The sequence below is a fragment of the Cetorhinus maximus genome, chromosome 13, assembly GCF_964194155.1.
Source record: "Cetorhinus maximus chromosome 13, sCetMax3.hap1.1, whole genome shotgun sequence".
NCBI classification, from domain to species: domain Eukaryota; kingdom Metazoa; phylum Chordata; class Chondrichthyes; order Lamniformes; family Cetorhinidae; genus Cetorhinus; species Cetorhinus maximus.
The window spans coordinates 28,648,136-28,663,185 of NC_135891.1; positions in this window are offsets into that span (position 1 = coordinate 28,648,136).

The following is a 15,050-nucleotide window of genomic DNA, read 5'->3' on the forward strand; positions in this document are numbered from 1 at the left end:
GAGGCTCCACAAATATCTCCATCCTCAATGATTGTGAAGCCCAGCACATCAGTGCAAAAGATAAGGTTGAAGCATTTGCTACCATCTTCAGCCAGAAGTACCGAGTGGATGATCCATCTCAGCCTCCTCCGGAGGTCCTCAGCATCACAGATGCCAGCCTTCAGCTAATTTGATTTACTCCACGTGATACCAAGAAACGGCTGAAGGCATTGGATGCTGCAAAGGCTATGGGCCCTGACAATATTCCGGCAATAGTACTGAAGGCTTGTGCTGCAGAACTGCCGCGCCCTTAGCCAAGTTGTTCCAGTACAGCTACAACACTGGCATCTACCCGGCAATGTGAAAAATTGTCCAGGTATGTCCTGTACACACAAAGAACGACAAATCCAACCCAGCCAATTACCGCCCCATCAGTTTACTCTCCATCATCAGGAAAGTAATGGAAGGGGTCATTATCAGTGCTATCAAGTGACACTCACTTAGCAGTAACTTGCTCACTGATGCCCAGTTTGGGTTCCACAAGGACACTCAGCTCCTGACCTCATTACAGCCTTGGTTCAAACAAGGACAAAAGAGCTGAACTCCTGAGGTGAGGTGAGAGTGACTGTCCTTGATATCAAAGCTGAATTTGACCGAGTGTAGCATCAAGGAGCCAGCAAAACTGGAGTCAATGGGAGTCAGGGGGAAAACTCTCCACTGGTTGGAGTCATACCTAGCACAAAGGAAGATGATTGTGGTTGTTGGCGGTCAGTCACCTCAGCTCCAGGACATCACCGCAGGAGTCCCTCAGGGTAGTGTCCTTGGCCCAACCAACTTCAGCTGCTTCATCAGTGACCTTCCTTCCATCCTAAGGTCAGAGGTCCAGATGTTCACTGATGATTGCACAGTGTTCAGCACCATTCATGACTCCTCAGATTCTGAAGCAGTCTATGTCCAAATGCAGCAAGACCTCGACAATATCCAGGCTTGGGCTGACAAATGGCAAGTAACATTTGCACCACACAAGTGGCAGGCAATGACCATTTCCAACAAGAGAGAATCTAACCATCGCCCCTTGATGTTCAATGGCATTATCATCACTGAATTCCCACTTTCAGCATCCCGGCGGTTACCGTTGACCAGAAACTGAACTGGACTGGCCATATAAATACTGTGGTTACAAGAGCAGGTCAGAAGCTAGGAATCCTGTGGTGAGTAACTCATCTCCTGATTCCCCAAAACCTGTCCACCATCTCCAAATCACAAGCCTGGATGAGTGCAGTTCCCGCAACACTCAAGCAACTTGACACTGTCCAGGACAAAGCAGCCCGCTTGATTGGCACCACATCCACAAACATTCACTCCCTCCAACACCGACGCACAGTAGCAGCAGTGTGTACCATCTACAAGATGCACTGCAGGAAGTCACTAAGGCTCCTTAGACAGCACCTTCCAAACCCATGACCACTATCATCTAGAAGGACAAGGGCAGCAGATAGATGGGAACACCACCACCTGGAAGTTTCCCCCCAAGTCACTCACCATCCTAAGTTGGAAATATATAGCCATCCCTCACTGTCGCTGGATCAAAATCCTGGAACTCCCTTCCTAACAGCACTGTGGGTGTACCTACACCACATGGACTGCAGCGGTTCAAGAAAGCAGCTCACCGCCACCTTCTCAAGGGCAGCTAGGGATGGGCATTAAATGCTGGCCCAGCCAGCGAAGCCCACATCCCGAGAATGAATAAAAATAATTAAAAATTCATGCTGATGCTTCTATAACGTGTAGGTGACCTGGAACAGCTCCGATGGCCAAAAACACACTTCAACAGGATTGGAACGCTGTTGCAGGTTCTCTGGCAGTACTAATGCTCTGTTACTGGCAAATATGTGGCTGGGCTGGATGTGTCCACAGACCTCTCCTCTGCCTCCTCCCCTGCCTTGGTAGAGAATGTGGGCATCTCCAGGCACTGGCAGGTTTTTAAATGTTGATAAAGCACTTTCATGGAAGTGGCTGTTGAGCTTTCGCGCACTCCTCATGACCCTCACCAAATGCTCCCGACTCTCTCAACCTATTGGTGTTACCACAAAGCTTCAGAAATACGCACGACCCAAAAAAAACTGTGGTTTGAAAGACGAATTTTTCCTAGGCATTTGTAATAGTGATCCTGGCGCCACAGGACATGCGTACGGAGTCGCAACTCAAACCTTTTCCCAAGCCTGCAATGGGAAGGTTTTTGGAACTGTATTCCTGCTTTCGCGGGAGATAACAATCCGGTCCATTATTTCAGCTCCATTGTCCTTAAATCTTCCTAATTTAGGGTCAGGTTTCATTTTAAACCAATCCTAAATTAAAGGTTAGTGAAATGATCTTAAGCTTCTTTTAACCCATTTTGGAACTTATTTTGAATACTCGATCACATCAGACCCCGAGAAACGGGCTATTTGACACAGTGCTACTCGATTTCCCACGGACTATTTTTGCTGGGAGTCTGCCCTCATTACAATTTACTGGATACCTTTTCATTTCATAACCATTACAGGATAGTAACAGAGAAAATAAATCCCTGAAGGAACAGTTGATAATTGTAGAAATTATTGTGGAAAATGATTTACAAAGTGACGTGCAAATATTTTAAGAAGGGCTTTTGTGAATAAAGTCATAACTTTGATCTTATCGCTAAAAGGACGGCATTAAAAATTGTGTTTGAAAAGTATACACTGAGTGTACAAGAAAATTATTTTGCGTTTTGTGAAATTTATGTTAATGGTTTTTCTTAACTGCCCTGTTTTTCATTATTAAAATTAAATGGTATTATTACACAATGACCTTCCAGATGGGATCAGATCTGAAAACCTGGTCTCATAGGCGCAGGAGACTTTTCTAAATCTGCTATTAAAATGCAGAGTACTATGAAGCATGATACGGATGACACAAAGCAGCTCTACTGTAGTTATTTCTTTAGGTGGAAGGCATAACAACACTAGAAGCTTCATCTGCCATTCCTCACACAATCTGTCACATGGTTCACTGAGCCAAAATCTGACAGATTGTGATCCCTGACTACAAATAGAACTGGCAGCATCTGATAAACATGTGAAAACTATCAACCACACTTATTCCCATCAGTGGATCTTCCACACTGTTACTGACAGAAAACTTAAGACAGATTTGAGGCAGCCATGATTTGTCAGCTATGGATCTTTTCCTGTATTCTGTGGATGTAATGCACCTAATATAAAATTTGATCGGTTAATATCTATTTAGCTAATGTTTCTTTCTTAAATAATGAATTAAATTCACAAGCAATGGAATGTGGAAAAAACTGATTCAACTATTGCAGATAGTTCATCTGTGTAAAGTCGGGACCTCCCAAGAGTAAATAGGAAATAAAGTAGAAATGCATAGCTGTGGCCAAGCCTACATCACATGCTTTAGTTTTGTGCACCCCATAAAGCCTGAGACCAAACAGGCTTGGTCACGCTTCTTCCATAAAGAATTAAGTTAGTTTCTAATCCCAAATATTTTAAGGATCATATTATTATTCTAATTATTATTATTGCTTCATTTCAGCACATAATGTAGTTTCTACTAATTCATGTTACTGGTAAGGAACATTGTGTACTGGGAGCACAATTAGAAATTCAAACAGAGAGGTCAGCATCCCATAGGATTTTCCACCCATCAATGGATGTAACTCCATGCAGCATCATTGGTGTCTCTTCACTCCCACGTACAAACATGCAAAGACACAGAATTACTGATTCTATTCTGATGAAGAGTATTCGGACTCAAAACGTCAACTGTATTCCTCTCCGCAGATGCTGTCAGACCTGCTGAGTTTTTCCAGGTATTTTTGTTTTTGTCACAGAATTACTAGTACACATTGCTGTTGTACCAAGTTATGAGGCAGGTGTGCAAAATATTCTCTAAAATGTGACAAAATGAATTATATCTTTATATGCAATTGTAAGCAATAATTTTATCTACATGTGAGATGAAACTATTTTTTTTCCCCTGGAATTAAAGCCCAACCTCACTCCTGACCTTTCCTTTTCCTGTCAATCTCAATCTGCTTCAATCTGGTGGCGTGTTGCACCCTGGTTCGAGATTCAGACTGCAATTATATTATAATCAGAGCATCAGTGTGAAGTGAAACTACTCAACACTATGGCAACCGTGATAGTATGTGTGCAGCTTCAACTCAGGTTTTATTACCACCTACAACTGCAACCTAAAATACTTACAAGCTGCTTAATATAAAACATGTGTTTGTACCTTATTTACAAATTCTGATACAAAGTGAGTTGAAACTACTGATTTTTCTTAATGTTGCTGGTTAGTTCAATATGTACAATGTTAATATTTTAAATATATCTATATATATTGCTCATATATGTTTTCTTACTGACAAATTGCAAATCCAAGGCCATCATTATTGAATTTTATCAAAGTTGTGGAAATATAGTTGAAGATAAGGTAAATCAGGAAATAGCTGATGCCAAGCATGGATTTTAAAAGCCCAAAAAATGTAGATGGAAATAAAGAGTGAGGGATATAAGGAGTTCCATCATTTGGAGATCCTGAGAAAAAGTGAACTTAAATCAGAGACAGCGTGATGATTTGCAGACAGTGGGGTGTAGGGAGGAGACAAACATGTAAGATCGTATATTTGCAGTATAGAAAAAACAGAAATCTATATTGTAATAGAGCATCGGCATCATAGCGTTGAAAGGGTAGAGAATCCAAGGAAGGCTGCAGAGAACAAATGTAAAAAAAAGTCACTAATGGATGCAAAAGAAAAGGTCAAAACGGATATAATGACATCTAAGATAGAAAGCGGGAAATAAATAATTGATATACTAATCAAACCTAAAGGGGGTAAAACCCCTTGTCCAGATGGATTCCATTTTTGCATAACAAAAGCAGCTAAGGGAGAGACAGCAGAGGCACTTTTATGCGTAGATAGAAATGTATTAGAAAGGGAATAGTGCCGGAGAGCTGGTGGACAGTTGATGTAATTCCTATAATTAAAAAGTGATAAAACAAATCAAGGGGATGATAGAACAGTTAGCTTAATGTCAGTGCTAGGAAACCTATTGAATTTTTACTCAAACATCTAGAAATCAAAAATATGCACAGATTTCATAAGAAAAGGTTTTTTGACTAACCTAATGATTTATTTGAAGAAGTAACAGAACAAGGAGGGAAGGGTAATGTAATGTATTTGGATTTTCAATAGACCTTCATTAAGACTAAGATCAGAGCATATGGAGTCAGGGAACCAGTAGCAGAATGTACAAAAAATTGGCTACAAACAGAAAACAAAGGGCAGGATTTTTCAGTCGACGTGTGGGGATGGGCCTGAGACGCCGATGCGTAAAATGACACGCGATGATGTTGGGTATACGTCCCTACGTCATCGCGATGTTTCGTTCGGCAGGCCTGCGCCAATATTTAAACGGCCTATTAAGGCTATTAAGGAAGTAATTCATCTGGACCTGGAAAAATTTATTAATTTTGCTTCCAATTTCCTCCATCACCTTCACATGGTCCATCACTGACACTTCCCTTCCTTGACCTCTCTGTCTCAATTTCTGGTGATAGACTGTCCACCAATATTCATTACAAGCATACCGACTCCCACAGCTACCTCGACTACAGCTCCTCACACCCCGCTTCCTGTAAGGACTCCATCCCGTTCTCTCAATTCCTTTGCCTCCGTCGACTCTGTTCTGATGATGCCACTTCCCAAAACAATGCTTCTGACATGTCTTCCTTCTTCCTTAATCGAGGTTTCCCATCCATGATGATGGTTGACAGTGCCCTCAGCCATGTCCGACCCATCTCCCGCGCCTCTGCCCTCACACCTTCCTCTCCCTCCCAGAACCATGATAGGGTCCCCTTGTCCTCACTTTTCACCCCACCAGCCTCCGCATTCAAAAAAATCATCCTCCGCCATTTCTGCCAACTCCAGCATGATGCCACCACCAAACACATCTTCTCTTCGCCTGCCCCTTGTTGGTATTCCGTTGGGACTGTTCCCTCCGAGACATCCAGGTCCACTCCTCCATTGCCGCCATCACCTCAACCCCCTCCCATGGCACCTTCCCATGCAATCGCAGAAGGTGCAACACCTGCCTCTTTACTTCCCCCCTCCTCACTGCCCAAGGGTCCAAACACTCCTTTCAAGTGAAGCAGCGCTTCCCTTGCACTTCCCTCAATTTGGTCTACTGCATTCGCTGCTCCCAATGTGGTCTCCTCTACATTGGAAAGACCAAACGCAGTCTGGGTGACCGCTTTGCCCAATGCCTTCAGTCTGTCTGCAAGCATGACCTAGAACTTCCTGTCGCTTGCCATTTCAACACACCATCCTGCTCTCATGCCCACATCTCTGTCCTTGGCCTTCTGGAATTAACTTTGAGTTCAGCGACTTCAGATCATGACCTCTATCCTCCATCCTCACCTGTTTTTGATCCCCTTTTTTCTTATATTTATTTAAAAAATTTTTATATATACTATTATTATTTTTAAAATTTATTTCCATTCATTGTTTTATCCCCAGCTTTTAGCCTATTTTGACCAAGGATAGAATAGTTGTAGGAGTCATGGACAATGCACTCTGAGACATGTTGCAAGTGAAGGAAGATCTAACCCTCAAGAAGACTATCCAATTGTTAGGCAGTCTGAACTCCGTGTGCAGCACAGGCACATTTAAGAGGAGAAAGTAAACTGTGGTACAAAGGAAACCCCACAGTCCAGTTAAACAGCACAGAAACAGGGACACTCCAGGGAAAGGGAAGCAATACCCCAACCGACCAGTGGAGCGACCATGCCAGTGCTGTGGAGCAAAGTGCCCCAGAGGTCAGATTAATGTCCTGCAATTTAAACCCAGTGCTTTCAATGCAACAAAATTGGACACTACAGCAAACTGTGCAAGGCAAAACATCCAAATGCACAGGAGACCCAAAGATGATTCATGAGGTTGAGACTGCAACCAAGAGGACACTCAGCCATGCTTCTTGGGTGTGGTCAAAGATTCTGGATTTTTGTATTGGAATGCAGACATTTTGGTTAAAAGCCATCTCACAAATTTAAAATGGACTCGGGAGCCAGTGTAACGGACCTATCAGACAAACAACCAAGGCTAAGAGACCTCTGGCTTCAAACAATAGATGTGCCACTTTCCAGGCCTGGAGGAATCTGATTTCTGGCCATAGGCATGATTCTGGAACCACTAAGGTATGGTGGCAAACAAATCTTTGAGCTGTTGTACATCATCTGTAACCAGTCTTTTTCTTTCTTGAGCAGTGATGTCTGTGTAGCCCTGAATCTCCTCAAAATGACAGAAGATGTCAAGACAACCACTGTCATAAATTATACAGAACTGCAAGTTCTCAAGAGCTCAAACAGGAAAGAGTACCCTGACTGGGACTTCAGCTCTGAACTGCCTTCTCCTTTGCAGAACAGGTTTGTCCATTTTTGTTGCAGGTGCCAGAAAGCCCTCACTGGTCAGACCAGCCAACCACTCAGATGGTTACCACGATGCCTCCAGTGGAGGATAGACGAGACAGCAACCAACAACCAGAAGAGCCTCAACCTTCGGCTCTGAAGACTGTTGATGAGGTCAACATTGCAACCACAGAGCAAACACTGTAACCCCCAGCCAGCTTCACAATGCCATAGACAATGCTGAAAACAAGTAGCAGCTGCCCGACAGCACACCACACAACTAAACGCAAAGATGAGCTTACCAAAAAATCACATCCTCATAACAGGAATGGCCATTATCTGGCACAGAGGACAACACGACGACCCACACGATGAGGGAAGAAGGGGGAAAAAACGACGTGGAGAAAAGCACAACGTTCGCCCACCCAACAAGAAACGGGATGGAGCAACAACTACCTCTAACCACAACTACCGAATCAACAAAAAGCAGTTCAATACCAAGGAATGGAAAAAGAAGATGAAAAGATACATAGATACCAGGACAACCTCCAAACCAACAGAGGTTACCTGCAACTACAGAGCCTACCACTCCTCCAACAGTAGTGCGAGTGAGAAATAGTAGGGTCATAAGGCCCCCAGACTGCCTGAACCTATGAATTCAGAGACTTGAAGAGGGGAGATGGGGTACTAATAACGAAGTAAATACATGGGGAAAACTGGGATAACTTGAAATGCATTGGATAAAAACTTGGGAAAAGTGTAGTATAATGGTTGGGCACATGTACGGTTAACATGGGACTGACTAACATACCACCCACACAGTGATATAAGAGGACACATGACCCGCACCTCGGGGTCAGTCTAGTGTTGGACAGAGCCGTACACACAAGCAAGCATGGAGATAGCTCCGAGCTTGAACACTTTACTGTATATATGTACAGAGTTCTTGTAGTTGATAAACCCATTAAGTTAACCTACTTAAGACTATGGAAACCTCATTAAGACCGACCAAATGATAACCAACACCCTACAACAGTATGAGGTAGTGCATTTTGGGATGAAGAATAAGGAGGTCGCATTTGCTTGGACCATAAATTAAACTAGGCACTGAGGTTCACTTCCAGAGGGATAAAATTGAACAGCAGAGTTATGTTAATGTTTTACAGAAGCTTGATTAGGCCACACTGACAAGACTGTGAAGAGTTCTGGTCTCCATATTATAGAAGAAGATATAGAGGCACTGGAGAGGATGCCAGAAAGATGTGGTAGAACGATACCTGAACAGAGTGGTTATACCCATCAGGAAAGATTGAACAGGCTGGGGCCCTTTTTTTGAGAAAATGGAAGACTGTTGGTTGACCTGATAGAGTTCTTTCAGATTATGAAATGGTTTGATAGGGTAGACATAGAGAAAATGTTTCCATCCAGGGTAGTCCAAAACAAGAGGTGATAAATAGAAGAGAGTCACTAATAAATCCAATAAGGAATTTAGGAGAAGCATCCTTACCCAGAAGAAAGAATGTGGAATGTGCTATCATATAGGACTGAGGCATATAGCATTGATGTATTTAAAGAGAAGCTGGATTAGCACAGGAGGGAGAAAAAAATAGAAGGATATGCTGGATAGAGTTAGATGAGGAGGAGTGGGAGGAGATTCCTGTCGAGCATTGTTTCCATAGACCATTTGAGCCAAATGGCTTGTTTCTATGCTGTCGACTTTGTGTAACTTTATAAAGTTTATTTTGTTTCCTAGCAATGCCTGTCAGAGAGGCATACATACAAACCTTCCTAGACATTGGTCAGTATTTAAGTTTTACTTGCCTTTATAGCTTTAGAGTTGATGCCGGCTAAAGAAGTATTTGGCACAAAGGTCAAGTTGTTAAATGCAGCATCGGCAAAGATCTAAGAGTTCTGACTGAAGTCAGTGGAGGTCATGTGATTTTGTGGGACTGTACGTAGACTGTACCCAAACCAGCTCCTCTTTAAAGGTTGGTCAATACTCCATTACTTTTCTGCCTACAAGTCTTCCACCAAATTAACCAGGTCAGATCCTTCCTCAATTCTCTAAAATTAGCCCATCTCCAGTTAAGCATTTATTTTCTAAATCTCTTTACTTCTCAGTAACAAAGCCTGGAAGTAATAATTAGTTTTAAATACAGGAGTTCCAAGAATTGCTTTCATGTCAATTCTTTAGGAAATATTTCGAACCCTGTTGTTCAGTGTTGGAACAAGGGCTCTCTAAAGATTTTGCAAGGAATTTGAGTTGATTGTTTGTAATGTTTGCTATTAAGTAATGTTTGCTGCATAAGTCAAAAGTGTGATGGAATACTCTCCACTTGCCTGGATCAGTGCAACTCCGACAACACTCAAGGAGCTTGACACCATCTGAGACCGGGAGTTTCCGCGCCCGATCGGAACGGGCATGTTTGGTGGCGAGATTGGAAAATCTCGCGAGAAGGCCCAAGACATGTTTCCTGGCAACGTAAATCTAGGGATTGATTTTCCCCTCCCCCGGACAATGGTGGGAACTTAATTTGAATACATTTGCATCTCATTATTGTGACCACACGCCGAAATCACCCCACCCCCACGTCCACTGGCCTGATTTGAGAAAGACGCAATTTACAACTGCCTTTAAAAGATGTGCACCTGGCGACCTGAACTACGAGGGGAACTTGAAGGTGAGTGTACACAACATAACACAGCACTTGCAAGAATCCCAATGCAAGGAAGCGGCTCTGCAGATTCGGGGTGAAGGTTCACAGACAAGTCTCCACAGTGGCTTCTTCATGGCTGGCTTGTGGTGCTGGGGCTAGGGCAACAGTACCAGAGAGCAGGGAACGTCAGGGCAAGGGCAACACTGCCGGAGAGAAGGGAATCTCAGGGCAAGGGTAACAGTGCCAAGAGAGAAGGGAACCTCGGGGCAGGGCAACAGTGCCAGAAAGAAGGGAACCTCGGGGTGAGGTCTACAGCGCAAGGAGGGTGGTCATGGCAGCATAGTCTGAAGGTTGCAATCAAACACATGCCGGGGCTGGAGAGGGGGAACGAAAACGGCCAGGCAAATGGAAAAACATGTCAAATATGAGCACTCTTCCACAGTTGAGACTGTTTAGCTTGAGCTCAGTTGATATGTTTGGAGTCAGGCTAATCAAGCAACTGTGCCCACTCAAGCAGCACTAATTCCTAAGAGTGCCAATAGAGTGCCTCTATTTTTAACCCCTCACAAACAGACTTCAAAATCGAATGAGTGCTATGGTTCTGCAGAACCATAGGGCCACTGGGCAAGCTTGAGGGGCACCTTGGGAAAGGTGGCAGTGGAACACTGAGGGTTGTGCTCCTTATTGCTTGCATTATGTTTAAGTAGACACCCTCGTGCTCCAAGCAAACCGCAAAGCCTTGGAGTGCAAGTTGGGACAATGCCTGTGCCTGAGATGAGAGTTCAAGTGCAGTCAAGTGGCCGGAGCTGTTGTCACTCAATCATGTGGTGTGGGGCGATGGTGGCAGGGGTTTTGGTCAGCCATCATGTGCACTAAACACTGGGCATCCATGTGATAGCCAGGACTCTCTAGCATGCATAAAGGGGCCTTGAGAGGCAGCCACAGGTGATGACTTGACAAAGAGTGACCCTTAGGAGACACTTGCTGACCCTTGCATCTCTCTCTTTAATACTGCAGTGAGGAGACTATCAGGAAGATGGAGCCTAATGATCTGGCTGTCTGCCTCATTGCTTAGGCAGGAGAGAAGAAGGAGAGGAATGTGACGGAGATGCCTGACTCACCAAAGGGAGGAGCAGAGTCCTCAAGACCAAGGGGTGGCTGGGCCTCCTCAGCACACAGAGGATGGACCCCAGAGAGCCGTCATTCGTGGGCACCTCTCTAAACCCAAGGTCTATAGATGGCACATTTACTACATATAAATGAGTGAGGACCAGTGTCGCCGATGACTGCGCTTGTCAAGGGAACTGGTCACTCATATATGCCACCTTCTGCAGGATTTGGTGCGACAGGAACTCAGAGGGCATCCACTGCCAGTGGCAGCGAAAGTGACCGCTCTGCTCAATTTCTACGCAGTGGCTCCTTCCAGGGCTCCACTGGGGACCTATGCAGAATCTTGCAAGCCTCCACCACAAATGTACCCAGGAGGTCATGGATGCCCTTTTAGCCAAGGCACACAACTTTGTCAATTTCGAAAGATCAGGCGAGCTAGGACGCAAGAGCACTGGAATTTGCTGAGATTTCCGGATTCCCACAGGTGCAGGGTGCTATGGACTGCACTCAAGTGGCTCTTAAATCTCCCTGGCAATGAACACTCCAATATGTGAACTGCAAAGGTTTCCACTCTCTCAATGTTCAGCTGGTCTGCAACCATAACAAACGGATCATGCAGAATTTTGCAAGATACCCCGGAAGCGCCCATGACTCATACATACGCGGCAGGTCTCAGATCCCTCACATCTTCCAGGGGCAACACAGGCTGCAGGGTTGGCTCCTTGGGGACAAGGGCTATCTGCAAAGGATGTGGCTGGTGATGCTCGTGCGGAAAACTCTGACTCTTACTAAGAGAAGGTACAACGAGGCTCATGCTGCAACCCGGAGTTTGGTGGAGCACACCACAGGAACCCTGAAAATGGGGTTCCAGTGCCTCTACAGATCTAGTGGAGCACTCCAGTACACTCCCCAGGGGGTGTCACAAATCATCGTGGCTTGCTGCACACTACACAACCTGGCAATACAAAGTGGGGAGGACCTGGATGATGAGGGAATACGCTCTGTGTAGAGGGTCATATCATGGAGATGCTCCTGAGACACAGCACTTAATCCTTTGGCAGGTTTCATCAAGCGCCACATTACCTTCAGCACCGCACCTTCACCTGTCAGGAATGCTAATGAGATGGTCTGATAGATGTTGCACTGCTGGATCCTCAGTTGGTTGAGGGCTGCTGACCTCACCATCAGCATGGTCCACATCCTCGAAGAGCAGCTGAATTGCTCTATTTTTAAAATCTGTGAGGACCTTGATGTTGCTCATTCCTCCACCACTCTGGGACCTCTCCCTTTTGTTATGTGCCAGCTTGTCCTGCATGAATAGAAATGGAGAGAGTGTAAGCAGGATGCCTGCCAGGCCAGATGAGGATGTCTGGCATGTGTGGGTGGTGAGTGGTGCCATGGATGGGATGAGGACACAATCTGTAGGGTAGCTGAAGGTGTGTGTGAGGGAGTGAGTGGTGATGTCCCTTGAGTTGGCAGTGAGTGAGATCCCTGTGGATGTGTGATGGGTTTGTGTGTGTGTGAGTTGAGAGTAATGATAAGAGTGACTTACCCTGGCGGAACAGAGGAGATCATTCATCCCCTTTCGGCACTGGGTGGTTGTCCCTTTTTGAGTGCATTGGAGCTGACTACCACTGTCACCCCCTCCCATGCACAATTGGCAACCTTGCTTGCTGGTCTTTGCCTGGAGCGGGGGTGGATGACATCACAGCAGGCCTCATTTGTGTCTAGTAGGCACTCGAGGGAGGCATCGCTAAATTTGAGTGAATCATGTTTCCTAGCTTTGGCGGCCATCAGTTCCCAGGGGCTTCCTATCCCTTGGAGAGTGCCAGGTCTGTCCAGAGGCAGCCTCTAAATAAACCTGGATTACTGAAGCTCTGAGGTCACGGCATGATGGGTGAATCAGAAGCTGCCTTGCCAGCCATCTAACATAAAACCTGTGCCTCTGATTGTTTTTAACAAAGTTCCACACGATATGTGGTGAAATACCACCATTGTCATCAGTGGGTCAAAATCCGATTTCCCCGCCCGATATCGGACTTTGCCGATTTCAGAGAAATTTCTGCCCGAAGACAAAGCAGCTCAATTGATTGGCACACTATCCACCACCTTAAACATTCACCCTCTCCACCACCAGCGTACTGGAGCAGCAGGGTGTACCATCTACAAGATGCACTGCAGCAACTCATCAAGACTCTTTTGACTGCAGCTTCCAAACGTGGGACCTCTACCACCTTGATGAAGAAGGGCAACAGACACATGGGAAACCACCACTACCAGCAAGTTCCCCTCCAAGTCACACACCATCCTGTGTTGGAAATATATCACCGATCCATCACTGTCATTGGGTCAAAATCCTGAAACTCCCTCCTTAACAGCACTGTGGGTGTAGCTACACCACAAGGACTACGCGGTTTAAGAAGGCAACTCACCACCACCTTCTCAAAGGCAACTAGGGACAAAGAAAGAAAGACTTGGGGCAGAAGTTTCAGCTCAGTTTGCGGGCAAGCATCCCAAAGTCATCACGCCCTCGCGCGATATTTCGGTCGGCTGGCATGCGCGAGAGTCAGCAGCGTGCCCGCCGACAATTAAGAGGCCTATTAAGGCCCTTAAACTGGTAATTAAGTTGAATTTTTTGCTGCCCATCTAACCTTACAATTGGCGGGCGGGCGAATAGGCCAGGCTGCCTTCGCATTTTTTGCGAAACCTCATCCACGGGCGGAATGAGGTTTCCAACAGTGGATAAAAAAGCAATAAAAGTTTTTTTAAAATAATTTTTAATATGTCCCAGTTTATGCGACAGAGTCACATGTGGGGACATGTTTCCCTTATCTTTCAAATCTTTATTTTTCATTTTTAAATCCTTCAGCTCCCTGAGGAAGCTCTGTGCCTTCAGGGAGCTTTCACTGAGCGCGCCTGAGCGCATGCGCACACTTCAGCGCTTGCGCTCCTCCAGGCCCCACCCCGGCAGCGCTGAGGCTCTCAGTGCGGGTTTCATGCTGGCTGGCCGTTAATTGGCCAACCAGTGTGAAATCGTGGTCAGAGCCCAATTGCAGGCGGCGGACAGTTTTGCGGCCACTCTCAGGCCCATCCGCCACGTCCACCCGACGAGGGGAAAATCCTGCCCTTGCATTTATATAGCACTTTTCAAAACAACCCGATGTCTCAAAATGTTTTACAGCTAATGAAGTACTTTTTGAAGTGTAGTCACTGTTATAACCTAGGAAACATGGCAGCAAACACAGAAAACTCTCATAAATAGCAATGAGATAATGACCAGATAATCTGTTTTTGCGATGTTGATTGAGGGATAAACATTGGCCAGGACATCAGGGATAAGCCCCTGCTCCTCTTTCCAATAGTACCAGGGATCTTTTACATCCACCCAAACAGGCAGATGGGGCCTCAGTTTAATGGCTGATCCAAAAGATGGAACCTCTGGTAGTATAGCGCTCAACTGCACTAGAGTGTCCACTTTGAATTTTTACTCAAGCCCTGGAGTGGAACTTGAACTTGAAATTTTGTGTCTCAGAAGCAAGAGTGCTACCAACTGAGCCATGGCTGACGCACGTGGGCAATAAATACTAGACTTGCTAGTGTGCTCAAACTCAAGAATGAATAATTTTCAAAAATTCTTACAAGATCATCGTGTATTTGTTCTCCTTTTTTTAAAAAAAAGAACAGCATTTAAGTGCCTAAGTGCTTGCATATTTACTGTACCTGCAAGATGTGATGTTTAGCACTCATGTGATAGTGTCACTGTGTCTATGTGCCCTTCGTATCATCTATGAACTCACTTCAACATTTCGTAAAATACTAACAGATTTTGGTCAGTAATTTGGTTAGTTT